The 16244-nt window shown below is 41.0% G+C and overlaps 1 protein-coding gene across 1 annotated transcript in view; it reads right to left on the reverse strand.

Annotated features, from left to right (window-relative positions):
- Chst9 (carbohydrate sulfotransferase 9) overlaps positions 1–16244 on the reverse strand; it is a 300534-nt gene that overhangs the window by 250960 nt on the left and 33330 nt on the right. The window lies entirely within an intron of this gene.

Below are 16244 nucleotides of genomic sequence, written 5' to 3' on the forward strand. Positions count from 1 at the left end.
GGGAAATATAGAACACAGACAGGAAGAACAATTCAAATGTTTAAAAAACAAAACCATGTCCTAGTAACACCTGTAGCAGTTGTAAGACCTGCTTGAAGAAACAGAAGATTACCCCAGCTAAGCCCTTCATGTAAGGCATCCAATGTGACCAGAAATGAGCCTGAAGGGCTAGGTATTGTCCAAATCACAAAGACCTTGACAGCCAAGTTACAGAGTTTCAGTTAGTTCCGAGAGCTACTGAAGAATGAGGAATTGCTTCTAGCAGAGTGATGAGGCTTCTATATTCGAAGGTTACTGAGACTCCGTGGGACAAGGGAGGTCAAAGTCACTGGGGTAAGACTACTTTAGGGGCTACTGAGACAATCCCAGAGATGATTACTAGATGAAGGAGGCAATAGGAGAAGAGGAGTGGACACATTTGAGGCTGGATAATATTAAGTTGGAGGTAAAGAAGAGGGAAACAGAAGGTTCACAATGGCAATGAAATGGAAACTGCATACGTGGGGAAGCTGGACAATCCGAGGAAGCACAGATGTTGCGGAAAAATAATGTTTCCATTGCTATGATAAAACGCCCTAACATAAAGTAAATTATGGAAGAAAGGGTTTGTTCTGGCTGAAATTCCAGAGGGAGAGTCCATAGTGAGGAAGGCATAGCACCAGGGCCAGGAAGCAGACATATCACATTTTTATCCATACACAAGAAACAGCCTGAGAAAGAGGAAGTGGGTGAGGCTATAAACTCTCAAAGCTAACCCCCATGAAATATTCCCTCCAGCAAGGCTCTACCTCCTGAAGGTTCCATAACTTCTCCAAACAGCACCATCAACAGGAAACCAAGTGTTCAAATACATGAACCTATGGAGGACATTTCACATTCAAGCCACCATGATGAGTTGAGCTTTGCTCTTACTGAGTAGAACAGGTCGGGGAGCCCTTCAAGACCATATGCTTAAGAAGATTATGATCAGAGGCCTGTGAGGGAGCCAGTTTCTGAGGGTGGCATTCCATAGGAAATGCATCCAGAATGAGATGAAAGAAAGGCTCAGGGTGAATGTCCTGGGGACACTGACATGTAAGGATGGGAAAAGGACACCAAGTAGTGTGAGGAGGACCCGAGAGAACCGTGGGAAGACCAGGAAATGAGAAAAGTCATTTTCATAGGTGACAGGGGCAGGTGGCATCTGTAAGGTCACTGGTAGGTAATACTGCAGAAAGCTCAGTTGATGGACTGAATAGACTCATGGGACTCAGTGGTGGGAGAGTTATTGGGGAGAACAGGATTAAGGGTTGATGAGGACTGATTGTGGAAAATAAGCTAAGGGTGAGTAGAGAGTAATAAAGGAATTGTGATTTGACAAAAACCCCACTTTTTTTTTCAAGAAGTTAATGAGATTGGGCCAATGGGGAAAATGAGGTTGAGAGATGTGGCTATTTGGGTTGTGCTGTGCTTTTAGACAGAGGAGACTGAACTATGCATAAACTTAGGTAAGGAAGCAGCACAGAAAGGGCCGCAAGTACAGGAGAAGAGAATAAATGGGGTGGGCAAGATCATGGAGGGCAGGAGGGCACAGAAGCCCTCAGGACTTGGATGGGAGTGGGTAAAGACGAGGAAGAGGAGAGGATGCAGGAGAAAAAGGAGGAGAAGAAATCAAAGTAAAAGGAAATAAGAGAAAAGCAAGGGATGGTAAAGGGAGTAGACATGTCTGTATCTTGGGGGCAGGAAACTGGGAGTTCTCTGACACTGGTCATCTCTTTTCTCTGAAGGAGGAGGAAAATACATCTGAATGGAGATACAAGGACAGAGGACAGATGTATTTGGAGCACTGAGGGACAGCAACAGAAATACCCTCTCTAGAAAACAGGAGAGTAAAAGCCCAGTAGGAAGCATGACATCTTCAGTTGCCACCGGTACCAATCTCTTTTTCACTCTTTTATCACAGTCCACAGTGGCCAAGCACAGAATACAAATTGCCTAACTGATCTTGCTGAATGACATCTAAGTTGTGTTGTGCAACAGTGAGCTTAAGTATCTTCCGCATGACCCAAGCAAATATTCCCACGAGAATATTTCACATTCATTGACTCTAAGAAAAGGAAAGTTTCCCCAACACCGGAGGTAAGTGGGGGCAGAATTATGTAGTACTTATAACTGTTTTACCCTTTGGAAAGATCTTCTTCCAACATGATAATTGTTAATTAAAATAATTCTGGTTAATGCATTAAGCTTATATGAAGGCTTAGCATGACTAATATTCAAAAAATGGCTCAATTCTTAGGAATAGGAAAAGTGAAATATCTGGTATTGTGACCCTCAAACATTTGTCGTAGTAACTTTTTTCACTGTTATGATGTAAAAACCTGGCAGAAGCAGCTGATGGGAAGATATCTTTTAGTTAATGGTTCCAGGGGAGGAGTTCATCATGGCAGGTAAGCTGTGATGGTGGGAGCCGCTGGAGGCTGATCACATTGCACTGGCAGTCAGGAAACAGGGATTCCAAGGAAGCCAGGACAAGGCTGTAGCCTGTAGTCCCACCCCCAGTGATCTGGTTCTTCCATTGAGGACAGACCTTCTAAAGGCTGCATGTCTTCTTTACTAGAATCACAAACTTGGCACAAAGTGTTCAAACACTTGAGCCTGGAGGGCATTTCACACTCAAACCTTTCTAATCTGATAGACGATAAGTCTTGAGTAAGCCGTTGGTTGCTCTTTCTGGAATCTGGTCTCAATTTTTTCCATCATTGAATTATTATTTTTTTCTTCTGCATATGTATTTGTGTGTGTTCACATGTGTGTGGCACACATGTAAAGGCCACAATTTGATGTAAGGTGTCTTCCTTGATCCCTCTCCTCTTTACTTACGGAGGTAAGGTCTCTTGTTAAAGCAGGGTTAAAAGATTTGGCTAGTCTACCTGTCAGCCACCCCTGGGAATCCCATCTCTCTTTGACTCCCAAGTGATGGAATTAGAGGAGGCTTCCAAGCTAGCCTGCTTTTCATGTGATTCCTGGGGATCTAAACTCTACTCATGCTGTTACAGTAGTCTTAGAGTATGACAAGACTCTGTTGAGGCCCATTAAGGGAAAGCTATTTCCTCCTGGTCAAAAGAATGGAATCTGCCCTGGACCCTGAGTGTAAACATGAGATTCTGTCAATCACCTGGTCAAGAGACCCGCCCCTCACCTCAGGAATGCTGATTCACTTTAAGCCATGCTAGGGAGAATAAATTATACCTTTAAAGAAGTAATGTGTTTTTCCTTCCCAGAAACCGCCCCCCTCCAGGGGGGTTTAGTTACTCAGACTAGGCTAAGCCTGCCTGCCTTTCTGAAATTATTCAGAAAGCATAACTTTTTCCTCCTCCTCCTCCCCCTCCCCCTCCCCCTCCTCCTCCTCCCTTTTTAAAATCTATTTTTCTTTCTTTCTCATACTGGCCAGAGCTCAGACATGTTTTCCTGGACACTCTGGGCTTTCTTGTCTTTTTTAAAAAAACATCTCTGAAGCTGTCTCCCTGCCACCACTTTCCACAATATGTCCGCTTACAAGTGACATGGTTTTCTCTCTTCTCTATGTTTTCTGCTCCAGAGAGCTGCCTAGATTTACAGCTTGCCTGCTGTGGGGTTATTCTATTAAACTCTGATAAAATAGTCCCTGAGTTTCCTTCTGCATCTGTTCTTAAATTTTTATTAAGGAGACCAACAGCCTGAGAGAGGACCTCAATTTGCCAGAAAACATGTGGAAACTCAGGTGGGACTCCCCAAAATATCTGGTAGCAAAACTTGTATAGCAAGTGCTTTACCCACTGACCCATCTCCTCAGTCACTGAAGTGAACTTTTTTTTATTGTGCTTCCTCTGTTTCCTGAGCTGTAATTTTGACCTTCAGGGGGCTGTTGGTGTGAGGAGGAGGCATGCCAGGAAGCAAATACACACAACAAAGGCTGGCTCACTCAATAAGAGATGAGCTAAAAGGTTAAGAAATAGAGGACAGGAGACTGGTGATTAGTTCTGTCTGTTGGGTTAGCACAGAAAATTTACTTCCATGCTCATATATAAAATATAATAAAACTTCTAGTGATACGTGACTGGGGAGAAATAACAGACAGAAACCTTAATGAAAACTAAGGTTCTTTTATCTAAAACCTGCCTTATGTTTTCTTTTCAACTTTTATTCCCTTTAACCTTGGATGAACTGGATGTCATGTGATTTCCCACCAAACATCTTAGTAGCTAGATTTGTTTTAAAGGTAGTTTGGAAATAAAGGCACCCAGTGAGTGGTTTCTAAAGACATGAGTTGTATGGCACTGGGGCATCGTTTGAAGTCTGGGGCTGTTATCAAACGACGTTCTTAAAGCAGACAGATTTTTAAATTTTTTAAAATTTATTTTATGTGCATGAGTGTTTTGCCTGCATGTGTGTTAGTGCATCTGTGTTGTGCAGTGCCCGCAGAGGGCAGAAGAGGGTGTCAGAGTCCCTAGAACTGGAGTTACAGACTGTTACTAGCCTCCCTGTGGATGCTGAGATTCAAAACCGGGTCTTCTGCAAGAACAGCCAGTGTTCTTAATGCTGGGCCCTCTCTCCAGCCTAGAGCAGACAGACATTTCCCTGGAAAACCAAAACCATGTTCTTGTTTCTAGTGATGTATTTTTTCGCTTCCTAACCAGGATTTTCAAGCCATGTTGGGAAATGAACAAATAATTGAACCACTCTTGGAAATCATGGGGACAGGGAAGAGGAAAAGAAGCCAGAAGCAGAAATGATACTATATTTAAAAAATGGTTCCCAGGAATCATGTTCTAGTTTTGTTACCCACTGGCTATGCAAATGTAAGCCTTGGAGTTGCTTCTCTGGATAAGGAGGCTTCTGGGGCCAGATGCTGTTCTGGTATTTGAAAGAGTTGATTTTTATTAGGAAAAGCAGTTTGGACTAGATGGTATAATACAGTAAATCAATACTGGCTAACAGAACTTAGCTTGTCATTGCCATGAATAATTTAGTGAGTGAAGCCTTTACACTCATACTCAAAGTCCACATTAATGATCTGGTAATTATTATAATCGATTTTCAATGAGCTGTTAACTACTCTGTGGACATACCAATAAAGAAGGAAAAATATGCAGTGTTTGTGCCTTGTAATTTCTTTCTGCTGTATTTCCAAATGGAAATAAGTGTATTCAAATAAGTATCTCTGTGTATGTTTTACTGGAATTATCACTGAACATATGTAGTGTCTTACAAAATCCTAAATTGGTCTGGAGTGAGCAGAGGAAAAGATAATAACCTGACATATAGAATTGTGAAGCTGATAGAATTTGGGAGAATATGTAATTCATCCCTGTATGAATTAACAGCTCTCAAACTTGTGAAAAAACAGATAGCAGTTAAGTGAATGGAGTTATATAAACATATAAACAAGTCACAAAACATATTGCTGGATGAAAAAGAAACAAGATGCAAGAGTGTATATACAGATAGGCGCCTTGCAAGTGAGGCTATGGTATGAAAAAGGAGTTCACGCATGTGTTAACACTTATTGAGACATGCACAGATATAGTGATAAACATGAACTTTGGGAAGGCACTATCTCAGAAAGTAACAAAGGTACAGAAATGGGGCATAAGAAGGAGCTAGGCTCTGGAGAGACTGGTCAACTTGTTCAAGATCACAGAACAGGTTTCAACAGGTTAGAAGTCAGAAGTTCAATGCTTTCTACTACAAAAACACAAACTCCCAAATGGAGAGCTTCTGAGACTTTGTTAGAATTCCTTCCAGATACCTAAGAATTTTCTTGAAATTCAGAGGATCAGAGATCTTAAAGGGCTATCTTAGGTGATTTCTTAAGTCGTTGTTCTGCTTATTTCGAGACAGGATCACACTCTAACCAGGATGTCCTAGAACTTACTATGTAGCCTAGGTTGGCCTTGAGCTCAAGGCAATCCTCCTGCCTTGGTCTTTCAAGGGCTGCAATAACAGGTATAAGCCACCACGCCTGGTCCCCATTTAAGCTTTCATGTTTCCTTCCAATATGTCTGTTAATTCATAACTCAGCCTTTGTCAAAAACAAAAATACACCCTGGGGTGGTGACACACGACCTTAATCTCAGCACTGGGGAGGCAGAAGCAGCTGGATCTCTGTGAGATCAAGGCCAGCCTGGTCTATTTAGCAACTTCCAGGCCAGTTGGGGCTATGGGAAGACTCTGTCTCAAAACAATATAAAACAGGGGCTGGAGAGATGCCTCACCTGTTAGGAACACTGGCTGCTCTTGCAAAGGACCTAGGTTCAAGTCCCAGCACCCACATGGTGGCTAACAACCATCCATAACTCCAGTTCCAGGGGAATTTGACACCCTCTTCTGACCTCCACAGGCATCTCACAACATGGATATACATGCAGACATGCAGGCAATACACTCATGTACATTAAGTAAAATAATAAATAAAATATATAACAAAACAAAACACCACTCCCCCCAAACAAAAATCAAAAATACAATAAAAGGAAAACTGGAACTTTCCAGGTTACATATTATAAAATTTTTCATTGATCTCAAAGCCTTAGAAATTTTTATTCTTTGACTTCATTGTGTAATGTTACTTTTTCTTCTTAATTAACATGTAATAAACATGCATATTTATAGGGTATACTATGGTGTTTAAACATTTGTACAACATGCATTAATATCAAATTGAAGCAATCAGTATTTCAATTTGCTTATTTATGTCCCAATTCTTCAATCTTTTCTCTTCTAGATCTTTCTATAAATTCATTTTTATTCTTATTTATTGTGTGCATGTGTGTGTGTGCCGTATGCACACGTGTGCACGTGCTCACACATGCAAACACTTGCGCACGTGCCACAATGCATATGTGGCAATCAGGGCCAGCTTTGCACAGTTGATTCTCTCCTTCCACCTTGTTGAGGCCTGCTGAGTTCCAGCTGATTCACCTGTCTCCCCCTCCTATCCCCAGTTAGGATTGTTGGGATTACAGATGTATACCACTGTGTGTGGCTTTTTAAATGAGGTCCAGGGATCAATCTTAGTTCATCAGGTTTGCATGGCAAGTGCTTTTACCCAATAAGCTATCTTCCTGGATCCTCTTCTCTGTCTTTATAAAGTATTTAATAGTTACTGTGAACTGTAATCATCTGTTATATTACAGGGCCCTGGAACTCATTTCTCCTATTAATTTGCATTTTAGTGCCTATTTTCAATCTCCTTGCATCCTTCCTTCTCCTTGACTTTCCCAATCTTTGTCATCACTTTTCATGCTCTTTTATTTTGAGATCAACTCTTTTGCTTTTTTACCTTTAAGAGAGAGACTATGTGGAACTTGTTTGTGTATCTGATTTGTTTACATAATATTTTGTCTTTGTGCTCCATCTATTTTGTCACAAATGACAATTTTTTTTCTTTTTGTGATCGAAAAATATTCTACTGTGTATGTTTAACACATTTTCTTTCAGGTAATACATTGATGAACCCAAAGAAGACATTTCAGGATATCCCTGAAAAATTCTGTATCCCATCCCACATTAAGCACTTCCATTTCTGAAAAATACTGAGTTAAATACTAGCCTCACTTGTTTTCCTTAGCTTGATAGAGCTCAGCTTTGGTCATGGATTCACTCATTCAAGCAAAATATATGAGAACCTAGTGTGTACAGGAAACCATGCTAGGAGCTATGGTACCATGTTGAACCTTGCAGTCCTGTAGTGTAAAGAGAATTAGAGATATTGACAGGAGGCTTCAGTGTCACTTTCTTCTTTCTTCTCTATCCACAGGATGAATAGGGATGATCTCACTGTGGGGCCCCTTGGAAATCAGTAATCCCTCTCTGAGAATGAAAGCAGCTACTGAGGCTGAGAAAGGTAGTTAAGAAAGAGCAGGGACAGTTTAGGGCCTTGGAAGACATGGATCTAAGAGGCAAACATTTGCTTGGGCTCTCTGCTTAACTGTTCCCCTCTCCCTGTCTGCCTTTCTCTTTCTGCAAGCCTAGCCCCTTCTGCTTCTCTAGGCTATATGATGGAAAACAGCCACACAACTTTGTGAGTTTTGTATCTAATGGTCCAGACATTCAGATCCATAATCCAAGATAGCTCAGCAGTTAAGAGCACTAGCTGCTGTTGTAGAGGACAAGTTTGGTTCCCAGCACCCACATGGTGGCTAACAGCTAGTTCCAGGGGATCTGATGTCCTCTTCTGGCCTCTGTGGGCATTGTGCACATCTGTGCACTTACATACTTGCAGGCAAAACATCCATACCCATAAAATTAAGATTAATAAATTAAAAAATCAAAAGCCCAATGAAAGGAATCATTTGCTGGCCAAGCTTGGGTCAGCCTCCCATTTCATGAACTACCAATTCACTGTGCCTAGTGGTCCCGGGCATACTGGGAACAATGGTAGGTACTTGCCAATGGACCAAATGAGGGGTTACTTGATGATTTGTCAATTCCTGGTTCACGTAAGTATAAAGTGTTAGAAAGGATAAGACTACAGAAGAAATGGAGGCACAGGCCAGGCCCCCAAGAAAGGTAAACACAACTGAGGCTGGACCCGTAAATTTCCTCTACGCTTGTACTCTGAACACGCTGGAACAAACGCATTCAATGCATCACTAGGTTTTTAAAAAAGCATATTTAAAGCATTGCTAATACCGGTGAAACCAACTTTCGTCAGATTGAAACAGTATTAGAATATGGAAATAATTAAGGCAGAGGACTCCTACCTGACTATCTCAAATAAATACTGTCTGAGCTATTTGTTAAATATCCCACAAGAAATTCCTTCCTGATGTACATGCACCCCAAGCTTTACAAGGCTTACAAATTCACATATTTCTGCAACAAGGTTTATCTTTAACATTCTTTAAGACTGCAGCAATTCAGATGAAATAGTCTAGATGAAACACTTGCCCAGCAAGAGCACTTCCACCAGCGAACAGACACCAGCTCTTGCCTCTGATCTCCATAGCCAATGGACTTGGTATCTAAGCAGCTTACACATATTTTTCTTTTTGTTAGTAAAAGCTCCCCTTTGCCTCAATCTCCTTGAGTACCTATTACTATGACATTGTACGCTGAACCTTGCATTGCTATTTCTAGATATGCTCAATTTCTCATCTGAGAGCCTCTGCCTTTATTTTATTTAACTAAGGGATTGCCTTTGTTGTAAAGCATGGTTGCTGAAACTTATTTAGTTTCAGAAGACTTAAAACAGCTTGAAAGTGGTCACTCATCACTCCTTTACTTCCTTGGAATAAGGCAAAAGGGAAACATCGCTCAGCCTCACAGGAGACTCGGGCTTCTGGGGCAGGAAGTTAGGATGCAGGGCATAGGGCCACTGAGCTACAGGTGGCTGGGTAATGGAGAATTAACATTGAATTTAAGGGATGTGATAGGTGCATGGCCAAGTGAGGGTTGATAACACTTATACCTGGATGCAGGGGCAGGTGACAGGTTCACTGTTCATCAAGTACAAGGTATCTTCCTTTGGGAAACCTATGTGTTACTGGGAGGACAAGATCACATACAAGTATACAAAAGTTTAGACATTGATCTAATGCCTTGAAATAAATCTTAAAAGCAAAGCAAAACAAAATCAAAGGGGGGAAAACAGGTGTGGTGAGAGAACAGATCAGGGGATACCTACTTTAGAGTATGTGGGATAGGGAGATTTAAGCTGTTCTGAAGGCTCAGGGAAATCCAGGAGTGCAAACAACCAAGAAAATGTGTTCCAGAAAGGAGCAGCTAACGGAAAGGCCCTGACTTGTGTACGATCACATACCAAGAAGTTGGGTAGATACACAGAGTCCAGAGAAAGGCAGCAGGAGCAAGTGCTCATTTTATTTTTAAAAGTTGACCAGACTCAGCACAATCAGGGGAGGCAATTCAAATGGGTGATGTTTTAAAGGAAAGCAATTCTAGTCTCCTGAAACCAGGACTGACAATAAACATAATGCTTTTCCAGGTTAACGGCCACTTTGTTGTGGTTCAGGTATACAAAGACAGTCTGAGGAAACATACTTTCATAACAGCAACATTACAATCAGGATGAGCAGCCTGATTTTGGAAGAAAAGAACATACTTTCTCATCAGAGACTCTGGGGATGAGAACTGTACCAATCCAGCCTAGGATCAAAACTTTAGATGCTAAAACTAAGAGAAGAGTTTGGAAAGGAAGGCAAAAAGAAGTGAGCACAGAGGACACAAGAAAGACAGAGGGCAGTTTGGTTTGTGTGTGTAAACTTCAGCTGCTTATCAGAGAGGAAGCAGTGAAGTGATTTCCTCACATGTTAGAAGTTTACAGATACTGCCTCTTACCTTCATGCTTAAAAACAGAGGAGCGTTCAAATGTTACTGATGTGTGTGTTGAGCTTTAGAGAAGAAAAAAATGTAGCTTCTCGTTTTAGCTGCCTGGATGTTTATAGCTGTGTGCAAGACATGAATAGAACCCTGATATATAGAAAATGCATGACTGTTTGCTAAGAACACGGCCAAAACATATTTGGGACCAGAGTTCTACAGAATCAGACAACAAACATTCTCTTTCTTTTGAAATAGAGGTTTACTATTTTGTCCAGGTTGGCCTTGAACTCACTATGTAAGCAAGGCCAGCCTTAAACCTATGATCTTCCTGCCTCAGCCTCTGAATTTCTAGGATCACAGGGCCTGTACCTGAATATGATATTAAGGTGGAATTATAGCTCTGATTGGATAATTTATACCCTAAGTTAGCTAGTTTATTTAATTACTTGCTTGCTTATTGGGGGGTGGCAGTTAAGGAGTAGACTGATGACCTCATACACATTTAACATATGCTGTAACCATGGAGCTATAGTCTCAGCCTTATGTAAGAATTTGTCTTTATGATTCTTTCATAGCTACTGGTGAGAACACATTGAAAATAATTGATCTTAGAGTGTAATGCCAAATTGTAAATAAGGATGGATATCAACATTTATTTGGGGCAAATCAAAAAGAAACTGGTAGAAGTCCAAACCCTGTGTCTATTTAAAGACATGAAGGGAAAGTCAATATTTCTGGGTTTAAAATGTATACCAATGAATAGTTAAAAATAAAATGCTTGGAAGTTGTTCATAAAGGTTTGCATAATAAAGGACATTCTTCTAGGGAGTTATTCAGTTAAACTTCATTGTGGAATATCTCAGAAAAAAGAAATAATGAAAACTCTCAGAGGAGATTTGTATTGGGTTTTGCTGCTTTGAATTCAAAACTATTTGTGCTAACACTTCACTACTTGATAGTGAATCCTATTAGATGCGCATATTTCACATGAGTCATATACGTGCACTATAAAAAGAACAGAAACTGAGTATTATGACTGAGATGAAAGTGACCTGGATCATCTCTTTTATGAAACATTTAAAAATCTGAGGTTTCAGTCTCCATGAGAAAAGACCAGGCTCTGTGAAGGAAACAGAGGGGTCAAGGATGCATGAGGAGCAAAACAGCAGAGGTTAGGACGCCAGATCTGCTAGTTAATATGTAAGCAGTAACTTTGGAACTTCAGAAGAGGTTCTTGAAGGGTCATGTTGTGATCTTTAATTTTTTGTCCCTAGGAATATTCAAACAACACTACAGAAACATTTGGCTGGGATGTTGGAAAACCCACATCAACCCTGTTTATTCACCCACACAAGACAATGGAACATTTGGTGCATATCAGGCTTTATGCTATGAGAAGGATCTGCTGATATGTCAGTCAGCCTGATTGCTCTATGGAGTGATCAAAGAAAGTGAAATTAAAGCTAGGCTCTGAAGGTAAGAAATAGGAGGTAGAAGACACATGCATGGCTTTCATCTATGAGCACAGAGTCAGCAGGAGGCTTGGCTTTGGGGGAAGCGGAGGACGAAGCTCTAGTTTAGTCTTTTCTGGGGACACGGGTACGTTCTGTTAAAGACAAGGAGGTAGCATTAAAAAGATTTAAGTGAGTAGTTTTCTATTTTGAAAAACAAGCAATGACAGAGTTCGTTTTCTGTAGTTATAACTGAGTATCATAGACAGAGTAATGCAAGAAGAATACAGACGCATCCAGTTCACAGCTTCTAGAATGGGAAATTCAAGCTCAGGCAGCTGCAATTGGCGAGGCTTCCTCCCTCCTACTCCATCCCGTCTAGTGTTCCCGTCTGGTCAGCAGTTCTATCACTGACAACACACTGGTTCTTCCTCTTGGTCCCAACACATTATTCTGTCCCATAATGGAGGGACTGTTTCCTTTCTGTCACCTTAGACTGTCCTTCTGTACCAGTGCCTTTAGCTCCCTTACTGTCTATGGGACTATACTGTCTTCTAGAAAGAGGAATATATATGGGTCACTGTTATATCCATGTGTTCACCACACTGCAATATCCGAATGTGAAGTCCTTGGGACACAGTGATAAGTTGAATAAATGGCTGACTGGGAGGGGGCTTTGCAGAGCCTGGAGATGCAGCCGGGCAGTGTCCCTCTCCACAGTCCGTCCTCTCACTCTCCTTCTGCTTTCCACCTGGGCAACCAGACAGGCCCAGTGCCAGGTAGCCTCTCCTAACTATTCAAATCAGAGCTGGAACTGAAGTTTTGTTTTTGTTTTTCTTAATCCATCATGACAGAAGCCAGGGCACAATTCTGTCATCCCGAGTTGTGACTGAATCTTGACTGCACAGCTCAAAACAAACACGTGTGCCGATAGATGTCTGGCCTCATTCTTGGTCAATAGTAGGCTGCAGTAACCCTGTACTTCTGCCTGCCAGGCACCATGCTGAGCGCCTTGCAAACACTCCTTTAAGGCTCACTGCAGCTCAGGTCTCTTTTCTTGTGAAGGAGGGGTCTCAGTGGATTAGGGACTCACCCTGTGGCCTCAATTAGCCTTAATTTCCTCCAAAGTTGCTACTCCCAATACCATAGATTAAGGTTTCAGCCTCTCCATTCCTTACAATATGGAAAATATTATCCTCATTGTAGAGATGAGAAAAGTGAGTCTCAAAATGGCCAAGGAATTTGCTCAGGGTCACGGAGCTAAGGAACAGGGCACCCGGATTCTTCAAGATCCTTCTGAATGGAAAACGTGCGATATTAACTGTTGAAAAAGTTTGTATAATAAAACTAATAACACAAACAAAATGCAAAGAAATGATTGCTTTTGTGAGGTTTTTACAAAATGGTCCTAGGGAGATGGCTCTTTGGATTAGACATTTGCTGCACAAGCAGGAAGACCAGAGAACCCACATGAAAGCCAGGTGGCACGGCAGCCTGCCTGTGATCCCAGCACTTGGGAGGCAGAAACAGGGGATCCCTGGGCAAGCTGGCCAGCTAGACTAGTCAGATCAGGGGCTCCAGGCTAAGTGAAAACCCGGCCTTAGTAAGGAAATGGAGAGTGGTAGAGGAAGACACTGAGGTCAGTCTCTGGCCTTCATAAACACACACACACATGCACATGAACCCAAATACATACTTGGACCCACACATATGTAAATGAACATGTACACACAATATTCGCAATACACATGACATACACATGTACAGACAGATAAATGATAAAAGTATTTTTTTTTAAAAATGTGTTCTAGTATGCAACTTTCTATTGCATCATGGGGCAGGTTTTAATTTTCCTGTCCTTCATTTCCTCTCGTCTCCAAAAGTTTATCTGTATCATTCTTGCTAGTATGGCAGAGCATTTTAAAAGTTCTAATTTGAAATTCTAAACCATTCTATCTTCTTAAAGCCCAGGAAAACCAAGGAGGTTTAGAAAACAGTTCATATCCTAGATTTCAAAGGCCTCAGTAAAAAGTATGATGGGAAACTAGGAGTTCTGTGTAACTGAAAGCTGCATGGGATCAGATTGAAACCACTGCGCTTTTAACGACCCATAGTACTTGGGGCAAGTTTCAGGAACTAAAGCCAACTCATCTTTCAAGTTTTGTGTGTATATGCCCTACCCCCTGTGTGTGTGTATGTGTGTGTGTGTGTGTGTGTGTGTGAAGATCTGTGTGCAAATGGAGGTCAGAGGACAATTTTGTGGCGTTAGTTCTTTCATCTTTATGTGGGTTCCAATAATTGAACTAAGGTTACCAGACTTGTAGAAGGACCCATCTTGCTTGCCCCGACATGCATTTTATTTGTAGGATGATATCGTGTCTTCCCTGTTTCTTGGTATATCATATGATTTCTTATGGACAGACTATATCATATATCTACCATATGGTAGTTTATAGATATTAATATATTTTTATTTGTTGTAATACTCTGTAAAATATGCACAAAATCATAATATAGGCAAAGCTTCCAATAATAAGACTAACTTTTTTCTCTTTTGTGTGAAACCAGCCTAAGGTCTACAGGGAATTTTAATCTTTCTTTCTTTCTTTCTTTCTTTCTTTCTTTCTTTCTTTCCTCTCTCTCTTTCTTTCTCTCTTTTCTTTCAGCATCTACCTCTTAAAAGCCTTATTATGTAACAAAATTTATATTAGGAGTTAGTTTTTGGGGAGATTTAGTTACATGTATTATAACAGGTAGTTTCATTATAAGTAGTTATGCTGAATTACTTCAGTATGTAGAAAAGTTCTCACAATCTTATAGTTTGTAGACGTTGTGGGAATTGAGACTATGCTTTGACAATATAGTAGAGATTCTAGAAAATTATTCTAAACAACGTCTTTACACAAAAGTTAATTAAATAAATTCAAAAGAAAGGTATTTAAAAGGGAAACAGTTTGGGGCTGCAGAGATGGCTCAGTGGTTAAGAGCACTGGCTGCTCTTGCAGAAGACCTGGGTTGAGTTCACAGCACCCACATGGCAGTTAGCAGCCATCTATAACTCCAATCCCAGGGAATCCAACACCCTCTTCTGACCTCTGTGGGCATTGCATGACATAGGTACACTTACATACATGTGGGTAATACACTCATACACATAAAATAAAATATAAGAAATAAATAAAATATTAAAAGTGAAACAACTTCCAAAAGCTATGAGAGCAAACATCAATCAATGATCCAACACCAGCTTCAAGACCAAATAACCACATCAATGGTGAGCACAGCATACAACATTGGTGCAGTAGTGGCACTTTTATCTTAGGGATAATCAACGGCTACTTAATTGATCTAAAAGCTCACTCAGTAGGAGGAAACTCAAATATGGCACTGCAACCAAATACACATCTGGAGTGTTTATGACCAGCGGTCTTAATGAAACTACAAGACTATCACATACCTAGACTAATGTGATTTCTTACTATGTGCAAAATATGTATCCTTATCCCAGTCACCACTCATCAAAGAAGCTCATTTTGCACCAGTCAGAGACTATTACCAAGTACCATAACCGGTCACACACGGGGACATTGTCTATGAATTGCCCAGGCCTAAGTGACACATATACAATGTAGCCTCTACACCTAAGGCTTATGGAACATAGAACAGTGGTAAAGAAGAGGATACTAATGAATCTCTCAGCTCTCATTAATAAAGTTCCCTCATGCAGTGGAGGGCCAGGAACACAAAACATCCCAAATGGCCAAAGTATAGAGATCAAGAGTCTGCTGAATGCTGGTCCTTGGACAGGACTCTTATTAAACTTCATTGACCCAAGGCCCAGGGACCATTGCAGAATAGGGGGCAGCAAGTCTGTAAAAGTCAGGGAAGAGGTGCAAACAGAGTCCTACAAGGTCCTGGGAACCTGCTCATATGATTCTATGGCAATGGTGTCAGTGTACACAAGTCCCATGCAAACTTAGGCAGACAAAAACCCAGCACAGAACTGGGAAAATGAACAGCAGACCCCAATATTAGCCAAAGAAATATTGGCAACTTGTTGCTGCTTGGTGGAGAAGAGCCGATCTTCCTAAAATAAGGGACTCTAGGTAGGCTGACTAGACTCAGTGGATGGAATTGCACTGGGGAATGTCTGTGGACACTGACTTGACACGATGGGCCATAACAGGGATGACAGAGTATAGGGGCTCCAGTGGGGGGGTGAGGCTATGGGGGCTGCCAGTGAGGACTAGGATAAAAATATGATTAACAATGTTTGAAATGTTCTGTATGAAATACACAAAAATTCAACAAAAACAAATTTTTAAAAAATGAAACAACTTTTAAACTTTTCATAACGGTGCTCAATATTGTTGTTCAGTTTGTTTAGCAGATATTTCAAGGGATTTACATCTAGAATAACTTTAAAGTAGGTCACAATTGGAAACAATTAAGAAATTGCAGTTTTGCTTTGTTTTCCTTAACAGGTCA

Source organism: Nannospalax galili, unplaced genomic scaffold (genome assembly GCF_000622305.1).
Source record: "Nannospalax galili isolate Female #2095 unplaced genomic scaffold, S.galili_v1.0 scaffold162, whole genome shotgun sequence".
Classification (NCBI taxonomy): Eukaryota; Metazoa; Chordata; class Mammalia; order Rodentia; family Spalacidae; genus Nannospalax; species Nannospalax galili.